General features: G+C 36.4%; 1 non-coding gene across 1 annotated transcript; it reads right to left on the reverse strand.

The window, feature by feature from the left end:
• Nucleotides 1-6628: 6628 nt before the first annotated feature.
• Nucleotides 6629-6701, reverse strand: TRNAR-UCU (transfer RNA arginine (anticodon UCU)). The gene has a single exon. It is a non-coding gene; the product is annotated as a tRNA-Arg (tRNA).
• Between the last annotated feature and the right edge of the window lie 4635 nt (nt 6702-11336).

An 11336-nucleotide genomic window follows, 5' to 3' on the forward strand; every position in this document is an offset into this window, starting at 1 on the left:
CTAAATGGCCAGAAGAACAACGATACACAACACTACACTTACAAAATCCATACACTTTTAAATCTCTGGCCTTTACACCCACAGTGAAAGCAACGCGGAGATGGGGAAAACTCCCGGTGCCGCTAGACACGAATACACTTTACACTTTTTGTGTTCTCGGAGTCTGCGTTGGTAGCACAGTGGTATCATCACCGTCCTCCCACACCGGGTAAAAAGGCCGGGGTTCGAATCCCGTCGATGACGCGAGGAACTTTAGTGGGCTTTTTTCACTCCGTGGCTGAGTTAGTCGGTCTCAGGCGTAGATAGCAAGGTTTTTTACCCCAGAAACTGGGGTTTTTTCGTCCAGCAAACAAGCAAATCGACCAGAGAACACACGCAATTTACAGACAAAATAAATATATGGGTAGATGTAATCATTTATTGGGGACCCTAATAGCATAATTTTTTTTTTTTTTTTTTTTTTGTCTGTTCTCGGAGGTTTCGCACTTAATTCGCTACCTTCCATCCACTCAGTGGAGCAGAAACCGTGACTCATCGGAGAAGACCACCCGTTGCCACTCGGCCGGGTTCCAGTATCGGTATTGCCGGGCAAACTGACGGCGTTGTTTGCGATGAACGGCCATCAGCATGGGTGCTGTCACCGAGCGTCTGCTCCGGGGCCCAATGCGCAACAGGGTTCACTGCACTGTCGTGTTGGAGACCTTTCTGGTGGCCCCACGGTTCATTTGGACGGCTAGTTGAGCAACAGTAGCGCGCCGATCGGTCCTGACCAACAGTTTCAGCCGACGTTCGCCTCTGGGATCAATGCCTCACGAGGCTCCGCAGTTGGCACGTCGGGTGGTCAAAACTGTCCCATTCGTCCAGTCTTGATACACTTTCACCACTGTAGCACTTGAGCATTCCTACACAAAGGGTGTTGCTAATGCAAAGGCAACTCAATGTATATGACCTGCGATTGAGTAACACTACTTAATGTAAATAAATTTCCATTTATACCGCAGGGACCAGAGGGGGTTTTGACTTCGTTGTCACTGTTAATTGGAATCAATCTTCAACTGCTAGGAGAGGAATTCTAAAGAGTTCCAAGCGTGGGTAATTTACTATATGTAAGCTGTGAGAGTCAGTTTTAGAGTAGGACGGTTCTTTGTTCTGTTCTACTCGTTTAAGGCATTAATCCGAGTAGAATTGTAGAATATTTGTTTACATCAAAAACTAATCTTGTTTATATAGCATCCGCGAAATTCCAATCATTTATTTACGATTAGATTTTATTTAATATTTTAAATCAACAATTATTACGGACAGTCATTGTAGAAGGGGTAAAGTGTTATAATGAAAACAAAATAAGGAATTTGGTATTGCGAATTCAGTTCATTTGCAACGTGCAGTTCCGAATAGCGGCTTTTGTCACGGTGATTTTTCATTGGAGCCTTGAGGAGATAAATCACTGTTCAGCACTGATTAGAAATACAGTTATGTAACTAACGCGGAAGCTTGGAATTCTAGAAATAAATGAAGTGTTGCAATCACTCTACAGTTTATAAGAATGAAACTGTGTAGAACTGATTTCATATTCCAACAAATGAGTCCTATTCAGTTTTATTCTTAGAAATCTTGCCCATCAGTTGGTGTTTACATTAGTGCAGCTGATTGATATGTTTGGTCTGATTTACAGTTGTAATGGAAAAGATGTGGTTGATAGTGGTTTCAATACGAAATGTAGCTCACCAAATAGCCACTAGTTTCTTGATGTTGATATAAAAGTCAACCATAATTGTGGATGAAAAAAAAAGAAAATAAGATTAGATAAACAGGGCAGTGAGCTAATGGGACGAGGTGGATCGGCTCACTACAATCCTGTAGTGAGTCGATCTCAGGCGAAACCAGTAGGGGGCCCCCCCGCGAGTTATTCTTGGTTTTTCAGCCTGCAAAACGCAAGTCTAGTCCTGAGCAACGCTTATGTAGACAAAACATACAATGGTACAATAAGGCCTAAGTTGCTGTTTCACCTGAAAACCAACAAAATTTGTGGAGGATTTACAGCTCAATCTTCCAATGATGCAACCGCTGTTTCATGCATCACAAAGCTGGAGCAATAAACGTTGAACTGTCCACTCTTGACAGAATCAATCAGACTTCTCCTAGGAATTCAACAATTTCCAACTGTTTCTAATTAATAAGTTTTTGAAAGTCACTCAACAACTTTCTCTTAAAGCAGTGTTAGTTTAACACTTAAAGAGACCTTCCTGCAATTGGAACACCAAAACTTCTAATTTACTGTTCAACTGAGTGCTCTTACCTCTTGAAAAAAGCGGAACGTTTCTCAAACAACCGTTTTAAACAGAAAAGCAACAAAAGTAAATATGCTTACGGTTCAGCTTTGCACACGCACGTTTTTAAATGAAGGGTTATCGAAATTTAGGAAAAATAATTTTAGAAATTAGTTGTGTGGTGTTTGCGTATTTCAGTTTGCCAAACAAGTGAATGACTTCGTGATAGAATTCCGACTTAAATACATTGGGAAAAGTAAATATTGTATTTGTAAGAAACCAATAAGAGTTTTCGCCAAAGGAATGCAATTCAACTGGCAATGTTTACACTAAAGAAAAAAGCGTACATAAAAATACCACGTGACCTAGTTTACCAGTCCGCTGAGTTCCATGTAAGAAATGGCCACAAGCGGAGAAGATAAATACGCTTGGATGATTCTGGGGTCATACGCTTCACCGGTTTCTATATACATATTTCCTGATAGGTAAGGGAGTAGATGATGATGGGTTCCTAAGAAGAAGGGTCGCCATATGCATTACTTTTTTTTTTTCTTTTTTTACTATGATCGTGTTTTTATCGTGGACAGACTTCTTACAAAACTGTGAATTCCCTTTATAGGTAGGTGCTATGTGTTACACACAGGAATATCTCCAAGTCTACTAGAGGGAGACCAAAGAAATCGATTTTAAGGCTTCTACTTCACGATAAATGGAATAAAAGAGAAAATGGTGTCGGTTTCAAGCTTGGCTAGAAAGTGAGTAAACACGTTACATCCGTTTTTATTTCTTCTCTACTCCACCATTAAAGAAATGGTTTTGCGTTGCAGAATCTTTCTTCAGGGGGATTAATACTTTCACATGTTTGTATTCGATTTCATTTTTTTTTTGTTGAGACTGTTGTTGTGTTACAACGTGACATTACAGTTGTTTTTTGAGGTCGTTTTCAGGTCGCAAAAAAATTGGATAGATGTCAGTGTTAATGACCAAAATGGAGTGTCTATTAATAGATAGAAAACAGAAATAGAATGATCTGATTAGTAAAGTTTATTAAAAGAAATGTGCCCTCGCAGTAGCGAAGTGGTTGCAATCATTGTCCTCACACAACGGGTGGAAAAAGGTCTCAGTTACAAATCTGTCAATGATGCGAGGAATTGTTATGGGCATTTTTCAAAGGTGGCTGAGTTATTTCGTTTCAGGCGAGAGCTGCGTAGTTTTTTCCTCCGGAAACTCGGGTTTTGAGCCCACAAAACGAAAAGCCGCTCGAAAAACATACGTAGTACGGACACAATATTGCCACCTCACAGCCTGAGTTACTTTGGTATTTAATACACGCACACTCCAACCAATTACAACCCATACTATTGGATTTCTGGGACCAGCATGGCGTGATTCCTACTGATTATATTCAAAAGCCAAACCTTCTGTCCGTTGGCTTGTTACAGCTATGGAAAACGAATGAAGCCCAAAGGTTTTATCTCTGACTACAAGCTAGGCAGAAAAGGACAGAATAATGTTATTTTCTAACAGATTTCAACTAAGGGGCCATCCACAAATTATCAAACGATTTTTAAACGTTTCCGAGACGTTTTTTCCTATGATCGGCTATCCCCCTAGTATGTCTCTCCTATATCTCAAAATACCTGTTCCACAACGTCCCCTTCTGACGTCCCCTTCCATCAACTGCTCGAATTACGTAATTATAAAGTCCATAAAGCGAACAGTCCATGGTATAGTGATTTTGTCACTTGTTATTCATTTGGAGAGTGTGGGTTCGAGTCCATCATAGACCAGAAGCATTTTTGAAGGCATTTTCAGTAAGGGTTGTAGTTAGGCGATCCCAGTCGGAATGATTGGGATTTTTCAACGCGAATAGCATCCAAACTGGCTAGTGAACACGCGCATTGAGAACTATCGTGGAAACTGCAACTCTGTTGGGGTTATTACGTACGACTGTGTCTCGGGTTTATCGAGATTGGTCTAATAACCAAGCCAACGGCGATCCTGGACACTGGAGGATTATAAAAAAGTTGTCTGGTCTCATGAATTCTGGTTCCTGCTATTTTACGCTGATGGAAGGACCAGAATATGGCGAAAAGAGCATGAGTGCGTGACCCATCCTGCCAAGTGTCAACAATGCTGGCTAGTTGTGTCGTGTACTTTTGTGGGGGGTGGGGTTTCTTGGTGCACACTTGGCCCTTGATACCAGGTTATCTGGAAATTGTTTTCGATGAAGTGCATTGATTCAAGGCCAGAAACGCACAGAACTGATTCCAGGAACACGTGAATTCTGTCTACTGCAGTGGCATGAGATGGAACGAACATCTGTGGGATGAGGTGGATCGAGCGCTTTGTAGTTCAGATCCGTAACTATCCAATTTGTAACTATAAGAGGCAGTTGACATGAACATGGATCTCTATGGCGCACTTTCGACACCTAGCTAAATCTTTGCTGCAATGAAGCTAAACTGTTCTGAGTGCTAAGGAGCGGAACGACTCGCTAATATAATGTACCTAATAAAGTGGCTACTCAGTGTAATCATTTTAACACAGTCATTGAATATGCTCCAGAGTTTGCATAAATTCCATCAAATGAACACACCCATGCAACGAATAGAACAAAAGGCTACCAATTATCTTAGGCAATGAACAATGATTTATTTTTAATCCGTTTACTAAATCATGAATTATTATTGTCACAGTATATTAATCGCAACGGAAATTTTATTCAACTTAATAAAATCCAGAAGGAAATATATGTAAAGTACATTACAAAAATGTTGACTGCGTACTACGATATAAGGTACGCGTTTCTATTTGTTTATTTTACTAAATCACAGATCCTTGCACGTGTTGCATTTCAATTTTTATTAAAAATCAGGAGGAAAAAGTAAAGTCAAAACGTTGCGTGGATGTTATATGTTTAGTAAAGTGAAAACTTAATTATATATATTATAAAAAAAAAAAAAAAGAAGGGAAGATATCGAAATACACGAAATCGCCCAATAAGGCAAATAGGGCTAATTTAATCAATTTTTAAATTTCCATTATTATTATTATTGGAAAAAATAGAATTCTATTCACACGAGATGGCGCCACAATCTTACCAAAGATTTGCAGTATTTCATCTCTTCTCGCAACGTAAGTCTGTGTGTATGCTGAAACAGCAACAAAACGCAGCGGTATTTTCTCCGAAAAGTGTAAACAGAAAATAAATTACAACGCCAGCAAGTCGGTCCATAATTGGCTTAATAACTTGCATTTTATTACCTCCAGGAACAATGGTTTTGCATAGTAATCCATAGCACTTACTGACTTGTAGCTGCGTGGATGTCCTGTCTGTTTTTTTCTTTTTCTTTTTCTTTGCTTTGTTTATTCCGGGTTACTTAGAAGAAGTAGACTAAAATTTGGCGTGGAGCCAACACCACCAAATACTAATGGCAGAAGGTATAATGAAGCATGGTAACCATGAAAGAAAGCTCAAATAGCTAACATTCTCACTGTACATCAAACGTCAGAGGAAGGCACTTACTGCCATATGTACGGGGAGAGGGGGTGGGGGAAGATGAAATTTTACTGGGCATTATAAGTCTAAACTTCTCCCTACTTTAAAATGCAAATGTTGCCGAAGAACTGAAAAGAATTGGTGGAGTGTACACTGACTACGCAAATTATTAGGAAACTCGACCAAATTACGGTTACCTTCATCAATGATTTTTTTTTTTTGTTCATTTTAATTTAATAGTTAATTCGACACCCACTATTGCAATAAACTGGTAAAAATGACTATCATATCTAATGATAGAAGGGGGGGGGGCGAGTATTCGATGTAAAGAGGATTTCGTTCTCATATAGGAAACGACTAGTTACACATGGACATATATAACTCGATTCGAATAGATATGCGGAAAGACAAATGATGGTTTCATCATACGATAGTGAAGTACCACGTGATTACTAATTGTCGCTGTCCAATTAATTTCTATACAGAGGTTCTCATTTCCACTACATGACATTCGTGTTTGGTTTATAAATGGATGAGCGAGTGAACTTGCTTAAATGGATTATCTTTAATGGTCCAAACAAAGCTCGGTTGTGCTCGGCATTAACTGTAAAATGTGCTGAATTTAGTTAATTCGGAACCTTTTGGCACACCCTCTCTCTTGTTTTTTTTTTTATAATTTATTTATTATTTATTGTTGTTGTTTTTCCTATTTATTAACTTTTAATAAATAAGTTGACATTTTTAGTTTATCTTTTTCAGAAATGTTATTTATTTTTCTTTCTAACTAAATGTTTATTTCAGTTTATACTTCTGAACACTTATGTAACTATGGCAACCAATAAAAATGAATTCGTTTCATCCCTGCCGGGACTCGAACCCGGGACCTTTGGATTAGAAGTCCAACGCGCTATCCACTGCGCTACAGGGACTGTTGACGCCATATCGACCCACACCTTATGTGAACTTGTCATCTATCATCTTTTGGCCCACTCGTTTGGTGAATGAATTTAAGAGTTGCTTATATTTTATCGTATGCGTAATTTGATCATATTTTCTTTTAAATATTTCTTTGCCTCGGAGATTCATAATCTTCTCCATTCTCTTTATTATTTTCTACCTCGATTATTTCCTAATTAATTATTCTTAATTAAGAAAATAATCAATGGGAGATAAATTTCCTGTTGGTTTTATTATTATTTTTTTCTTTTGCATTGCCGCAGACATGTTAAGAGAAGAGTTTAAATGACATCTGAAAGAATTAAATAAGTGCTGTTGCTTGTTCTTTTCTTTCTTTTTCTTTCCTTTATCCCCTTTTTGTGATTCTTTGACCTTTCGAAATATGTCCGAGTTTGTGTACTGCTGATTGAGAAGCAAAAGATTTCTTTATAAATTTACCTGTTAGGAAAAAAACGTGTTTCAAATGTAGAATCACGTGACACCACAGCATCATCGGTTAGGACACACGATAAATCCAGAAACCAAGGCCAACTGTGGATATCTGTGCTCATGAAAATTCCCCAATCTTCCCATGACCATCTTCAAGTTCTTTGAGCACCCCTGTAATGGAAAGGCAGAGTTCTTTTAATACGTTGGGAATTTTAAAATGCGACGAAGCCTATTTAATTAACATGGAAATGTTAATTATTGCCACATTCTGTTAATGTGACAGGAGTGCCATATAAAAGTGCATAGCATTTGAAGGTTCTTAATAAAAATCATCTGCCAAATTCAATTTTGGCCTACAACGGATCATTTTATTAGTACACAAAACCCCAAGGCTGAACTTATAAGGCAAGGTTCTGCAACTAGTAATGTCATCTAAAAATCTACGGAAAGTCTCCCCCACTCCCCATGTTCTGACACCATGTGTGCAGATACAAAGCACACCGCACCCGTTCGAATCAATACGAAGCCTCATAACATTATACAGTATGTTATTCAATGTGGTTAGTGCCATAACTGGCAGTTAATTTTTTTTTTCTTTTTAAATGAAAATAACTGCTCGATTCACTGATTCTTTGTAAATATCTCAATTCCTCTATCTCCTCAATTTGACAATTCCAAAAGACGTTCCTGATTATTCAATATTTGCTTTATTAAAAGTGACCAGATGTTCTGTAATTCAAACCGAGATCTTTTATTATAACATGATAGGTATAACCACATAAGTGAAACGAAATCAAGAACATCCTAAAACTGGTAAAGAAACAAAAGAAGTTAAAAAAAGAAACCTTATAAATTTGTTTATTGGTGCTGAAAACCGCACTGAAAAAGCACCTTAAGAGAAAAAGAACTAGCATACGTTCAGCAGTTACTTGATTGTTAATATCATTATTTAATAATGATCGGATGATTAGTAATGCGAGAGATTTCAATAAATGAATGAATGATTAGTAATCCGAGAGATTTCAATAATCGATTCATTAGTAGTTACTAACGACTGATCACTCGATTATATCATTCGAAAGAAATAATTGAATTATTTTCCATAATCCAACGAATAATTCGAACGATATGTAATCGAGATAATTCGAATGATTTTTCATAATCGAATGATATGTAATCGAGATAATTCGAATGATATGTATTCGAGATAATTCCAATGGTTTTCCATAATAGAATGAATCATTCGAATATGTAATCAAGATAATTCGAATGATATGTAATCGAGAGAATTCGAATGATGTTTCCATAATAGAATGAATCATTCGAATATGTAATCAAGATAATTCGAATGATATGTAATCGAGAGAATTCGAATGATGTTTCCATAATCGAAAGATTTAATATATAATCGAAATAATCAAATTATTTGATAAATATAGACTTTATACTGTTTTTCTGTGATCCAAAAATTATGATAATATAGGGTTTATCCCCCCCCACCCCACCCCATTATTTATTCTTCACTCATTCTTATGTGAAGAAACTTAGCCAACTAGTGGCTAAGTTTCTGATTCGTTGTTCTGGTATATTTTCCTTCTATTAAAAGTATTCATTGCAAAACCGCATTTTATTGTACACCCACAGACATCAAAGCTTTTATAAATCCAAATAAACGTCACGAAACTTAGGTACTAAATCATGTAATTTATATGTTTCTTATAGAAAATTACCTTTAGAAATGACTATCAGTCCAACATAAATCAAAATCGATTAACTGAAAGCTACCAGCTTGTATCAAACAGAAGGTATCATGAGCGCCCTCTGCCTGAGTTTATCTCTCACAGTGAACTAGCAATTAAAGATTTTATTTGGATTTACCAAAATTTTACTTGGATTTATAGAGATTTTATAAATCCATATCAATCACAAATGTAAAAGTACCATCCGATGTAGTATTTATATGTTTGTATTGTAATTTATATGTTTATAATATTTTTTTAATATAAAATTACATTTAATAATGATCTTCAGTTCAACGTAAATCAACATCTCAGCTTACAGGAAGTATATCGAGCGCCCTCTGCCTTAGTTTACATCTCAGGACATACTAGGCATTTAGCTCACATTGTAATTAACATCTGTTCTTTATTTATATACACCAATGGCATCCTTTTCTTAACTATTATTAATAAAACGGATCATTCTTTGCTGAGTATAATAACGTTCTTTTAAATAAGCACTTCGTTATAAATAAACATTCAAGCCATAGTGACCGTGCGTTTATTTCAAAGAATTCTCAAGAAAGGAGGAATGAAAATTATTCACGATTTTCAATTAGCCTACAGCTGCAACCGCCATAAATACACAGAAACACCTAATAAAGACTTTATGTTGCTTCACTTTAGGCAGTCTACAATAGCAATTACCCCGCTTTGGTAGTGACGCATTTGAAAAATTTTCCCATTTATGAAGAACATTTTCATATTTTACACAATGCCAGAAAGAGTAATAAAACAAAAGTATTTATTTAAAGCAGGTCCAACTGGAATATTCGAGTGATTTATCAAAAAATTTATTTATATTTTTCGACACTGTAGCCTATTCAAGGAGATCTGAAATCTTAGAGGTTTGTCACACAGGAAATTGAGACTAGCTCGCCACTTTGCTTTTATCTTGAGCACCATACAGGAATTCACATTGCAGTCTTTATTGAAGTTGAAAAGTGGGAGTCAGCATTCCATTGTCTCTCTTCCTCTCAATTAGTAAACAACGCTTGAATTATTTAATTTTAAACCAAAGAATCGTGTGTTGATGACTTTGTCACTGGTTGGAGGTCCAACTGGAATCTAAACAACTATAAATGCAATCTGAATAAAATACACAGCTCACATGTTCCACGACCTTTTATACCAGACTATAAAACATTAAGTATATTTATAACGACTCCTTTATTGCTTTTATTTATATTTTTATGCTGATTGTTTTACATTTAAGATTCGAAATAATGGTTCCAAATAGACGAATTCTCGAGAAAATCCATATTACGCACCGCACTACTAAATGCCTTACTGCTGCTCAAATGTCACTCCTGTTGCAATGAAGCTGCGTTCTATTACCTGTCTAAAAATAATTCACCTCATATCCAATGTCGTCATGTGCTCTGTTGCCATAGTTACCTTGGTACACACCGTTAACTAATGGGTTGCACTTCGTGTAATAATAAAGTTACAGTACAAGTTGTAGTTATTGATTACTCCTTATACAGCGTGTTTCAAAATTTCTATGGGAGGCCCTATAGGCTTGCAGATGAAGCATATTGCACAGGTAAAAATAAGAAAAGAAATTCATATCAACATAGGTCGATAAAGTCTTTAGTTCTGAGATTTTAAACACAAATGATAAATTAGAAAGCAAAAAGAAATTGAAATAAACCTCGAAAAGGAAAACATCCAAAGCAGCTATTCAAAAGTGACTTCCATTTTGTTTATGCAGTATTCAGAGCCACGACAGATCTCTGGCATGTCTAACTACAGGATTTTTCTTAATGTTTCCAGCAGATTCTGAAGTGCTATGTTTGGTAATTCACGTAGAATAAACCACATATTTCATGTACCCTCACGCCAAGTAATCTACCCATGCTTTGTATTGTTTAAAGCCCGTTTTACACAGTCATATTTTATGACATAAATTTGAACACAAAAATATTTTGCCGTTTAACACGGTTGTATAATTTATGCCAGAAATAAAAACCTTTAAGACTTGTTTACAAGAACTTTTTCTTTTCTTATTTTTAACTGTAGAATATGCTCTTACACTTGTTCGTGCAATTTTGAAACACCTTGTATAGTGATTTTATTTCTGCTTTATCCTCTTCTTTTGATTGTATTTTGCGAAATACTTCCACACGTCAAAAGATACCGAATAGAAAATATTTAAACTTTTCAGAATAAAGTTCACACTTGAAAAAAAAAAAAGAAGAAAAATCTGTTGCAATAAATTTCGGTTTGTATACATCACTGGAAGAAGTATACGAAGCATGCATGCCTCTCTACTAGGGACATGAAATCCCTTAATGTCAAAATGCTTCGACAGAACATCCATTTGCTAATCTGATAGGCCTACGGTGCGGACTTGTTATAGTTTTCCTTACAGGCCCTTTACGAGCGTTTCTCTCTGAA

The sequence above is a fragment of the Mastigoproctus giganteus genome, chromosome 2 (assembly GCF_048544385.1).
Source record: "Mastigoproctus giganteus isolate SK-2022 chromosome 2, ASM4854438v1, whole genome shotgun sequence".
Taxonomy (NCBI): domain Eukaryota; kingdom Metazoa; phylum Arthropoda; class Arachnida; order Uropygi; family Thelyphonidae; genus Mastigoproctus; species Mastigoproctus giganteus.